Source organism: Mus musculus, chromosome 12 (assembly GCF_000001635.26).
Source record: "Mus musculus strain C57BL/6J chromosome 12, GRCm38.p6 C57BL/6J".
NCBI lineage: Eukaryota > Metazoa > Chordata > Mammalia > Rodentia > Muridae > Mus > Mus musculus.
Window position 1 is genome coordinate 7,564,017 of NC_000078.6, and position 12,374 is coordinate 7,576,390.

Below are 12,374 nucleotides of genomic sequence, written 5' to 3' on the forward strand. Positions count from 1 at the left end.
GCTCAGGTCCAGTTTCAGTATGAAGCCACCTGAAGAATAGCAAGCTGTACTCTGATGTCTACACCCAACTGTTATCCCCATGGAAAGTAGGGGGAACACGGGTGACTATTCAGCATGCAGAGATCCTGAGTCCCCCCAGCTTCACTGTGTGCATCTGACTTTACTTTATCTATACACGGTTCTATTGCTGTACAGTGAGTTTTAATTCTACAAATGTGCAATAGGGAAAATAACCACTTTTCTAGGTTCCTTGCATAATCAATGGAAAGAATGTGTGCGGGGCTTTGCATACTGAGAGAGTACTCTAGCCCCCAACCTTAAGATGCCCTGACTTATGTGAACTGTTAATTTGGGAAAGATTTCTCAACCGTCTTAGCCAATGTTTTTATTATGAAGACTATATCAGAATGTTAAATACATATGGCTGTGTCTATGTAACTACAGACCAGATCTATTTTCAAGTCATTCATGTCTGCAACTGGCAACATGCACAGCTTCCTAGAGCCAACAGTCTTAAAAGTAGTTATCCTAAGCCTTGTCCTCTAAGATCACAGTGTGACACAGAGTGTGCAGGACCCTGACCCAAAAGACCCCTGCCTGCTGCTTTCCCTGCAGAGGTTTGACATGGAGAAGAGAGACCTCCTGTCGGTATGTGTGCCAGATAGACAGAAACTTTCAGGAGAACTCTCTTGTTGCTATTGGGGCTGAATAGATTCTTTAAACAGAGCAGAGCATTTGAAATGTTGGAATATCCACACAAGGCATAGCTCCTATTTGCCATTCACTTATCTCATTGTTGAATGCCCTCTCCAGAATGCTTGCCTCTGGCTGTTCCAAGGATGAGTGTTCTGGCTCTGAGGATAAAAAAAGAACTAATCCATCATCTTATTCAGCCAGTACTTATGACGTTTCTTGTACGTGTGCGGAGCTTTGCAAGACACTGGGGACATATATTAGTGAGCAAAATCAAAAGATGCCCTGACTTATGTAAACTGTTAATTTGGGAACGATTTCTCAACTGTCTTAGCCAATGTTTTTATTATGAAGACTATATCAGAGGAGAAACCATAGTCCCAATTTCAATATTTCTTAAAGTTTATATTTTCATGGGAGAAATAAATTGTAGGCTAAGTTGTAATCAAATATAAAAATAACTGTACAACAATAAGAAAGGATAGTATGCCATGGTGACCTAACTCAGGGTGAAAAGTCACAGAAAGCTGCTTAGAGGAAAAGAAACTCTACCAGAGACCCTAACGCTGTATAAACCCAAATACAGGGTGAAGAAGAAACTTTTTTGAGAAAAATGTGCAAAAGTCTCTGATATAAGAGCAACACACATTTTCAAGGACCTGAAAGAAGGCAATGTGGCTGAAGGATAACAGAGGTGGGAAGAAGGGAGAGGAAGTCCAGCTAGAACAATGGACTGTTGCTTAAGGCCCTATGAGGCCCCTGTAGGCACACTGAAAGTATGGAAAATACTGAAGGATCCCATAAGGATGAGTAGACCATTCAATTTGTGTCTGAAAAGACCGTTCTACATATTGATTACTTGGAGTGACACTAGGCATGAAAGGAACATAGAAAATTAAGAGAGGAGCCCAAGTTAGAGCCATTGTTATGTTAAAAAAGATACTGCAGGAGGGAGAGATACTTTCTTGAGTAGTGTAGCTGCTAGCAAGATAGTGGTGTTCCTGTAAATAATTCATACCAATGGCCCCTTCAACAGCTCTACTGAACCCCATTGAACCCTATTGAAGAAGCTTTGTAAGACATTGGGAATGTATATTAATGAGCAAAACCAAAATACATCATATACATGTATGAAAGTGTCATAATGGATTCATTATGTGTAATGATACATAACTAATACATGCTGATAAAAATCCAAATGGATCAATATGGTGCTGAGGGGAAAATTAGGTGAGAATTTTTTAGGTGTTAGGAAATCCTGACTTTATTTTCTGAGTGGCTTTAAGAAAGAAGAGATCATCAATGAGAATCATATTTTTGGTTTGCTCACCTAAGTCAGTGTTAATATGACATTCACTGAAACAGGTGACTGTGGCAGGGACCCAGAGAAAGGATGAATTTAACCTCTGAATTGAAGCACTTTAGATGTCTGTTAGATCTCTGCATGGAGATGTCCAGAGAGTGAACTAGTGTTTAGGGGAAAGTAACAGACAGATGTGAAGACCTGGAAGTGTTGATGGCTGACTGTGCCTCCAAAATTACAATTTTCTATTGTGATCCTAAGAAATTTCAACAAAAATCACCAGTTAAAGCACTAATCTTATATACATCAGAAGAAAACTTTACTTCGAAACAGGATCACAGAAGGTATAATGAGTTATGTTGAGGCCATGCTGAGGTTGTAGGAGGTTCTAATCTATCCAAAAAAATGAGGGTCCTTGTGAAACCAGAAGACGAAGACATAGACAGATGAGGACAGAGCACAGTCTGATGAGGAAAGCCAGTCTTGAGCCATGGCAGCTGCATGTCAGCAAGGTCTTGGAGCTACCAAAGGTTGACATAGCCAGGGAGGATCCTCCCCAAGGGACATCAGCCCATCCCAGCAGATAACAGGATTTAAAATGGCCAGAGTGTGAGGGAATAAATATGTTCCTGTTGTTTAAAGTGACACTGTTTGCTGAAATTTACTAGAGCATTTTAAAAAAACTATGACAGGAAGTCATTGGCTAATTGATGGTCACTGAAACCAATGTGGAGGCATAATCACTCACGGGGACAACACAGAGCAGTGGGGGAGGATGCAAATAGGAGAAGCATTAAGATTTATAGTCCTGGTTGAGAGCATGAAATAACAAAGGAGAAGAGAAAGAGCCGATGATTTCCCAAAGATGCTCATATGAAGATGCAAAGGAAGTTACATGGAGTTTCACTCAGGGGTTCAGCAACATGGTCTTCAAATCTCTGAGCACTACAGCCAGGAGAAGAGCATCAGAAAGCCACATCTACTACCAACAAGCCTCCCCTGTTTTCCCTTAACTTGTTAGGGTATGAGATGCATCTCACATCAGGCCTAATGAGATGCATCTCACATTAGGCAAACCAACCTAACTATAGTCCTTAAATCAGTGGTTCTCAACTTTCCTAATGCTGTGCATAATGCTTTAATGCTTTAATGTTGTAGTGACCCCAACCAGATTATTTTCATTGCTACTTCATAACTGTAATTTTGCTACTGTTATGAATTGTAATGTAAATATTTTTGGCATTAGAGATTTTCCAAAGGAATCAGGACCACAGGTTGAGAAAAACTGCCTTAAAAGGACTTTGCTCTCAATAACAAATTTAAAAATAGGGTGGTAGGTGTTAAAGTTTCAAACCCAAAGTTAGCTTGGGGAATAAACATTTTTGTCATTTTATTAGTTATGAACATTATAAATTATTCTTACTGGTTATTAAACTGAGAATACCTGTAGGCAAAAAAGTGGGGGTTATCAGCCCTTTCAAATTAGAAATAGTCTCAAATTAAAATAAAAAAAGAAACATACCCTGGGCTTACTTTTACAGACTTCTGGCTTATTTTGTCCAGAGGAGAACCCAAATAATTGGTAAATTTTAAATTTTCCATGGGAGCTTTCAGTATATGGTAGAGAATAAGACCCAGGAGAAGAAAGCTGTGCTCCAAACTCAGTGCCTCCTCTTCGGTTTCTCATCAACAGATTAGCTCTCTAATCTATTTACAGACATGGTGAGCTGACCCTCTTTCCTCTCCTCATAGTAAATCCAGGCTCTATGTGTGTACACCCGTATCATTTGTATGCCTGCTTGCTTATGTGATTATGTCTGCTTACAAGTGTATATTGTATGGGTTCACTCATCTATTGATTTATTCAGCAAACATTTATTAAGCATCTATAGGACCCTAGTATTTGGCAAAGCATTAAAAATGAGATTTAAGCCTTCACTCTATAAAATTCAGTCTGGGGTGGGAGAGATGAAAGTAGGCTGTGATACTGTATGATGGTAAATCTCTAATCAGGAATAAGCACAGAGTGTTATGGAAATGCTGAGGTCCTAAATCTGCTAAGAGGGTCAAGGAAGGATTAATAGATAAAGCAGTGTATGACGGTTTGTTTAGGTTTTATCTTTTCTTTCTTTTTTTTTAATTCAGAAACAGGTAGTTGGGTACAAAGAAAAAGGACTTGTAGCAGAGAAAACTTCATGAACAAAGCAGTTGCTGTTTATTTGTAGCCTTTTTGCTTGCTCCATAGTTAGGGCTCCATACAACCAGCTCCCACTGTCTCACAGAGTGCAGGCAGGACATGAGCCTACTTTGGTGCAGACAAGTACAGTCATGAATTACTTTGCCTCTCAGTGGAGCTGGGTTTTCATTTTGTAGACTGGTGCTCTTGAAACTTGGGGTAAGCCTTGGTCTACTCTGACTACAATGGAACACCCTACAAACTGTGTGTTAACCAAAGGCATCTACTCCTCACAATTCTGAGAAAACTTGAAGTCCATAAACAAGGTCCTTGTCTATTCTGTTCCATGTGAAGGCACTCTTCCTGGAACACAAGTATCCAGCCAACATCTAGCTATGTACTTCTGAGAGAGAGAGAGAGAGAGAGAGAGAGAGAGAGACAAAGAATTTTAGTCTTTTCTTTTTACTACTCGGACACTAGTCTCCACGTGGGATCTCCTCCATAATGACTTCCTTTAAATCTACTTGCCTCCCAAACATGTCTTCTTGAAACATTATCACATTAAAGTCTATAGTATATATATACCATTATATAACCCAAGTAGGCCTCATCCTCCTGTCTCAATATCCTGAGTTTCTAGAACTATAGGCGTGTACCACCACACCTAGGTCAACATATACATTTTGAAGAAATATAAACAATTAAGCTATAAGTGCACATGCAAATCCTATTGTATTTGCATGATAAGCATATATGCAAACTCATATACAGTAGCTACCATGTGAAGTCTGAAACAGCATTTTAACAGATTCTTAAGTGATGCAAGCACTGCTAAGTAGCAGAATTCACAACCAGAGAAGGGAGGCAACACCAGAAAATTCAGAATCTTCTATAACTTTTAAATCTTCAAAATGAATAAAAGGAAAATGTAAGAACTCAAAGAATGTATATAGTCAAAGCCTAGTTCTTGAGATTTTATTTACTTATTTTCATTTTATATTTATGATTGTTTGCCTGAGTGTATGTCTGTGCACCATGTATATGCAGTACCACAAAGACCAGAGGGAGTCATCAGATCCCCTGGCACAGGAGTTACGGAGAGTTGTAAGATGCCAGGTAGGTGCTGGGAATATGACTATGGTTCTCTAGAAGAGCAGCCAGTGCTCTTAACTACTGAAAAGTGTACTTCTTAATAATTGACCATATTCATTGGTATCTATTTGCTTAAGCACTTAAATATGAATTATGAACATAATGACATTTTACTACCAAATGTTTTTAAAATGGGATTTTTTTTCCTAAAGACCCACAGGCTCATTGCTATCTTCAGCAAAATATCCCCAGTAGTGGGCTTGGTATGTGCTCTAGAAAGGTAATCCTGCATGGGAAGTGAGAAGAGACAGAGATCTACAGATGTTGGTGTATGTGAATACGCATGTAGGGGAATGTAAATGCACTCACCTGCTCATGTATATTTATAGATTTACTGTTGCTGTGTGTTTGTGTGGGTTAAAGCACACTGCTGCCTCCCAGTTATCCAAACTCTCAGTTGACAGCTGTTTTCCTTGAGCAACTGGCTCCTCAGGATGTGAAATCTGTGGTTTCCCCTCTTGGAATGGAATTCATAGCTACCCCTGTCAAAGCATCCCCTGAGTGCTCAATTCTTCCTAACCTCAGTGTGAAGGGAAGGTGAAGAAAAGACAGTGGAGTTAGGATCGAAAACCCCCAAAGCAATAGTGATCTAGTCGGTCCCCAGGGGCCGGCCCAAGAAGAACAAATGCAAATGAGTCACATGGTAAGACAGACAAGCATATGGGTTCAGACAGACCTTGCCTGGCAGTTTAACACATTCATACTTTCTTGGGGTCACAGCAGGGATTGAGTTGCTTGAGTTTATGCAGAGAAAGAGCAGCATAAAATCAGGAACAATTTATCACACAGCCATAGCCAACACCCAGTCTTTCCTGTGGTATATAGAGAATCAACTTGCCTTGTTTAGTAATCCATAGTCTGGCCATAGTCCCAGAGAACAAATTCAGGAATTAAAATGTGTTGCTTAAATATTGTTAAAGTGAGACTGACTCTGAAAGGTGAAAACTCTATTGACATGGCACATCGTAGCACATTGCAGGCAGAGTCCTGGGTGGGGATTTAGAGGAGCCTACTTTTGATGACTCATTACCTTTAAGGCCAGTTCTGTGCAGAATTCTATATGGGCCCACTATCCAACATACAGTGGACTCAAGTGTGATTAAATACAGCCTTGCAAACAAGATGGACATGGGCTCAAGTTTCACTTTGCCATTTCTAGGTAAAAGACTTAGCAAGCCACTTGCATGAGTTACTTTGGATTTCCAGGAAAGAGAGAAAGAATGAGAGAGTGAGAGTGAACAAAAGAGCAAGAGAGTTAGAGCAAGAGAGCTAGAGAGAAAGCAAGCAAGAGAGAGAGTGAGAGAGAGAGGACTAAAAGGACCTTACCCAAGGAAGAATTTACATTGGCATCCAGTGACAGGAGAGTCCATAATAGTGGAGCAGTAGGAGGCAAGACTAGGAAGCTGAGAGATCACATCTCTAACCACACATACAGAGAAAGAGAACAAGCTGGTGGTGGGACCATGCTACAAACCCTCAAAGTCTACCTACCATGGTGTACTCCTCCACCAAGGTTCCACCTCCTAAACATTCACAACCTCTTCAAATAGCACTGCCAACTAAGGACCAAGTACTCAAATACATAAGCCTATGATAGATGTTTCCCTTTTAAACCATCAAAACCTTCAATCTCCAAATCACTTTTGGACTCATCAGTAGATTAATAAACACTTGGTGTATTGTCCTATTTTAAAAATCGGTTAAGTTTTTTTTTTTTTTTTGAGAGTTCACTTATTCACTGAAAAATTCATTGCATCTTTCTTGGAGGGAATCCAAAGAAAGAATGATACACACACACACATGTGCACACACACACACACACACACACACACACACACACACACATATTTGACATCTCATATTCTTTCAATTTCATATTTTAGGGCAAGATAGAAGAGACACAGTACCTGGGCTGATAACTTACTGCAAACCCTTCCTGTAGCTTATTGTTTTGATATAGTCACAAAGACTTGCTCCCCCTAGCTGTTGGGAAGGTCAGCTGAATGTTCTCCATTAAGCCCTGAGTTTTGTGGGCTGTCACTCATAAATATTCTCACAGCTTTCACACACTGAATTGTCACAGGCTCCAGCCACATCCCTCTTTCACTGTGCAGGAGAACCATCCCATAAGTCCCAGAAAGATACGATACAGAGAGTTCTAGCAAGATTCCCTGTGAGGACTCTGGAGGGTGAAAATCATGGAAACAAGGGAAAGGAGGATATGCATGGCCTCTATGATACATTACTCTACATCAGACCATTCCTTCTTTCATGGCCAAGCTGAAATGGTGTTGCAGAGGGTTCTACATGGATGCCTTTGTTCATGGACCCTGCTTCTCCCTTAACTGCCATGGCCATTTGAAGAAATCTCTGCTTCCTACTGCCCACTTTTCAGTGTATGCTCTCATGAGCTGGGAGGAGGCACATTTAATATAACTTTTTTTTTTATTCTTTATCCATGGGAACAGTTCAGGGATGCTGGCCCAAGTGAGATAGGCTATCAAAGCAACTATTGGTCAGCTCATTGAGCACAAAACTCAGGCATTATTAAAGGGGCTACATGAGAAGTAATTGCATCCATGGGAGATTTCCTGTACTTTCAATTTAACCATGACCTGACCCAGAGACTGGCCTGTTTGATCATTATAATAAAAAGACACTTGGCTTTTTACTTGAAATAGATTTCGAATCTGAACATACAGTCATATGTCTAGAAAAGTATAACTTTCACAAGTTGAAAAAGACTAGAAATATTCTTTTAAAAACATATACACACCCTTGGAATTATTCATGAGAGCTACACTTTATATCTGTGATGGGACTGTGATGTGTAAGGAAGATTATTTTCTACAGAAACTTCATGATGGGTCCTCTTCTATGTGTCAGCATGCTTAAGCTTGGGCCTTAAAACCTTCTAATTCCAAGCGATAGTATCAAAAGTGCTGGGTTTCACTGTTATATTCTTACTGGATAATTGCATTTGCTGCCATTGGGAACTGTAGAAGTCAGAGCAAGAATGTTCTCAGATGGGGACAGATTTTTGACCCAAAGCGTATGCATGAGGCATTTAGAATACAGTGAGTAGCTCATTTAGAGATGGCTATTTCTGGTTAAACTCACTGACCTCAAGGCAAAGAGATTTCAGTTTTAGTTCTATACCTCAATTTTAACCTGGGATAAAAGACTAACTCAGTAGAAATAGGTACAAAATTCTTAAGAGCAAATTTGTATATTTGAAAGCCATATATATATATACTTAATGGAAACCCTAATATAAATATATATATATATATATATATATATATATATATATATATATATGCCATAAATATGCTTAATGGAAACCCTAAAAATCTTTTCTTTAACATTAGAAACAGTACAGGAATGTTCATTATTTCCATACTTATCTTTAAACAAGTGTAAAATGTGCAATTAGTGGGATGGTGTGTGTGTGATACAATTGCTGTGTGAGATAGAAATCAAGAAACATTCCTAATATTTTTTGAATGACACTTGCTATTTCACAAAACTCAAGACAATCTAGATGAAATGTATTGAAAAGCAAGACATTTTAACAAATTTGTGAAGTTATCAGTAAAATAAAGTTTCTTATATTAAGAAAAATAATACTGTCATCAGAAGACATAGTAGATGAAAAAGTCAAATCTAAAATGTCAAATCCACCAAAGAAAAGCCTTTAAAATCAGCCACTTTTATAAACCATAAGAAGTTAAATTTAAAATGATGAGAAATGTAGTATAATGGGTTTAATCTCATGCCATGTTGCACACATGCCAAGTGAAAGCTCAGTTTTAAAACCTGCATGAAATTTCCCCAAATTAATATTTAACTTTTATTTGATTCAAATAAACATCCATTCAATATTGATGTATATGCTAAATTTTTATAAGAATATATATGTGTCTATATATACATATATACATATAATCATATGTACAATCATAGAAAATGCTATAAAGCCCAGCAATGAAAAGACTTATAAGCCTTAACAGATGATATTTAAAAATATATAGGTATATACAAATATATATGTATATACATTATTCACATATATACATATATATGTATACATACATACATATGCATGCAAAAAATAGTGCAAAAAGAGATCATGAATTTGAAATAGAACATGGTGGGGTATATTGGACAGTTTGACTGGATGGAAGGGAAGGGAGAGTTGTAATGATGGTAGAATTTCACAAATAAAATAAAATTGAGAAGTTAAAGTTAAAATAGTTTAGTATCATATTAAAGTTAATTCATGAGAAATTTGAGATAACTTACTCTGAGATAACTGGATATTTTTTAAGGGGAATAATCAATGTTTTATGTCCTATATTTCATTCCTCATGTTACCCAGTTAACAACCAATAAAGCCATATAAGAAATATATATGCATAATATAGACATAGATGATTATCAAAATTCTGAAGTCATAAATGTTTTTGTTTGTATGAAAACAGAAGCTAAAAGGTAAAATATTGATCAATATTAACACTTAAAACTTAAATTTTCTCTATTGCCATACAAAATGAGTCAAAAAGTACTGAGTAAATTCCCATACATCACAAAACAGAAAATTCTCTTAATATAAAAGAAGTGCATGACATTAAGTATGAAGTAGATAAGAGCCTTAGACAACTGATATAAGCATCTATAGAGATATATAAACTAGATAAAGACAGAGACAAGTATAGTCAACTAAACTCATAGCCATGTAAAACAAAGCAAGCTATCATTTTTCATTTAGTAGATAAATATAAATTATAGTCAACTTTGGATACCAACTTAGATAACTATCAATGCAATGTAGCAGGCAAATGGATCAAGGTAAAGGACACTTGAGCCTGTATATGTGAAGAGGCATTTGGGGGAGGGAGCACACCCTCGGGGTCTTTGTGGGAGTGAGCACACACTCATTCACCAGAAAACACTCAAAACTTACACAAGAAATTACTACCTGGAATCTCACTGCACCAAGGTAGACAGGATGGATAGCATTTGCTTGATATTTTGAACCACTCCTTTCCCATCTTCCATGTTGCTTAAAAGAAAATAATGCCCTCAATCCTTCCCCCAACTCTTCCATAAGCTTCCCCAAGCTCTGTCCAATATTTGGCTGTGGATCTCTGTATCTTTCAGTCAGTTGCTAGGTGGAGTCTCTCACAGACAGCAATGCTAGACTCCCGTCTGCAGGCATAACAGAGTATCATAGTGGAATGGATTGGTGCTTGCTCATGGGATGGGTCCCAAATTGGGCTTGTTATTTTCCCTCAGTCTGTGCTCCATCTTTGTCCCTGAAATTCTGTAGACAGCATAAAATTTCGGTGGGTTAGTGTCCTCATTCTTCTACTGGGGTTCCTGCCTGGGTATAGGAGGTGGCTTCTTCAGGTTCCATATCCCCACTGCTATGGGTCTTGGCTAAGGTCATATCCACTGACTCCTGGAAGCCTCCACCATCTCAGGTCTCTGGTCCTCAAGATTCCACCCACTTCCTACCCCTGCCAGCTGCAGATTCCCATTCCTTTTCTTGTCCTCTTGCCCTCTCCCCTGTCTCTCCCCACACCTGATCCTGACTTCTATCCTCCATTTCCATTGGATTGGGGGCACCAAAGAGGTTAGGGACTCCATAAGAAGACCATCAGGATCAATTCACCTGGACCCGTTGGGAAACTCAAAGATTAAACCATCAACCAAAGAGCATACACCCCTCCCCCCACACCTATGTAGCATGTATGCAGCATGGTTTTCATGTAGGTCCCCAAACAACTGGAGTGGAGGCTGTTCCTGAAGCGTTGCCTGTCTGTGAAATATATTTCCTTAACTGGGCTGCCTTGTCTGTCCTCTGTGGGAGATGATGGAGCTAGCTCTGTAGAGAATTAATGTATCAGGGTGCAGAGGTAGCCAGGATGAGGGACTACACTTGAGACTCCATCTCAAAGGAGAAGGTGGATGGAGGAGGGACTACGTAAGGGGGGACCTGGAGAGGGTGCAGCAATAAGGATGTAAAGTGAATTTTAAAGATGAGAGAAAAAGAAAGAAAATAATACAAATGGCATCATAATTCAGACCTATTCTCATTTTTCTTCATTCATGTTTGTCTTGCATGTTATTGGAATTTGCATGTGACTTATCATAAGCAGAGAACATGGAGCTACTGAAGACATGGATTGATGTCAGCATTGTCAAGGTCTACAGAAAATCATATCAAAAGCATATCCTGTCACCTATTTATTTCAGTAATGACTCTTGCTAAATTTTTGCTAAATTTGACTTGTATGATGAATACTCCATGTTCATCATTTTTGTGTCTTTTTAGCATATTCTGACAAATAAGAACATATGTCAGGAAGTAGTGCTATATTATTTTTTATATTACATTTACTTAATAACCTCTGTGTGTGTCTCTGTTTCTGTCTGAAGTGTAAACTTAAGGGTTCTTTGGAAAGTCAGTTGGATGGTGTTTTGCTGAGGCACACACATGAAGTAACATACAGCTGAAGCAGACACAGGTGAAAGGATGTTCTGCTAAAGCAAGCATGTGAAAGGACACATGATGAAGGATTCTTTGTTAATAGCATGCATGTATTGGTCTGTCTTACATTGCATAGGTGAGCTGGATTTGTCAGGACTCCATAAAGAGAAACTCACCAAAAACTTCTGGTGGTATGCTGCAGTTTCTTCCTGCTTCAGCAGACTCTGGCCGATTGGCACAGTGATTTCAGCTGAAACAGATCCCACATGCTGAGGCAAGACCTGGAGAGGACACATGATGTTTGGAGGATATAAATAGAACTTGAGGGACAGTGACAGGACCAGAGAGAGCTTGGCTTGCTTATAGAGCTGACAACTCTTCGGGATCTCATGTCTTCACTGATCTTCACTTCACTGAGAGAGGCACAGCCAAGAACTTCTCTGGCATTCCAGCTGGCCCTGGTCCTCCCTGCTGACTAGTGCCAAGGCTGAAGCCTGGCTGTCTCTGCTAGGTCATGCCACCACTGCTGATTCCTATTTGCTCCCCCGACTCTA

The 12,374-nt window shown here is 39.0% G+C and overlaps 1 long non-coding RNA gene across 1 annotated transcript in view; it reads right to left on the reverse strand.

Moving 5' to 3' along the window:
• The window catches only part of Gm32828, a 231,973-nt gene that overhangs the window by 40,015 nt on the left and 179,584 nt on the right, over positions 1-12,374 (reverse strand). The window contains exon 3 of the long non-coding RNA XR_003950121.1: positions 11,997-12,101. This is a non-coding gene — a long non-coding RNA (predicted gene, 32828). The remainder of the gene's footprint in view (positions 1-11,996; positions 12,102-12,374) is intronic.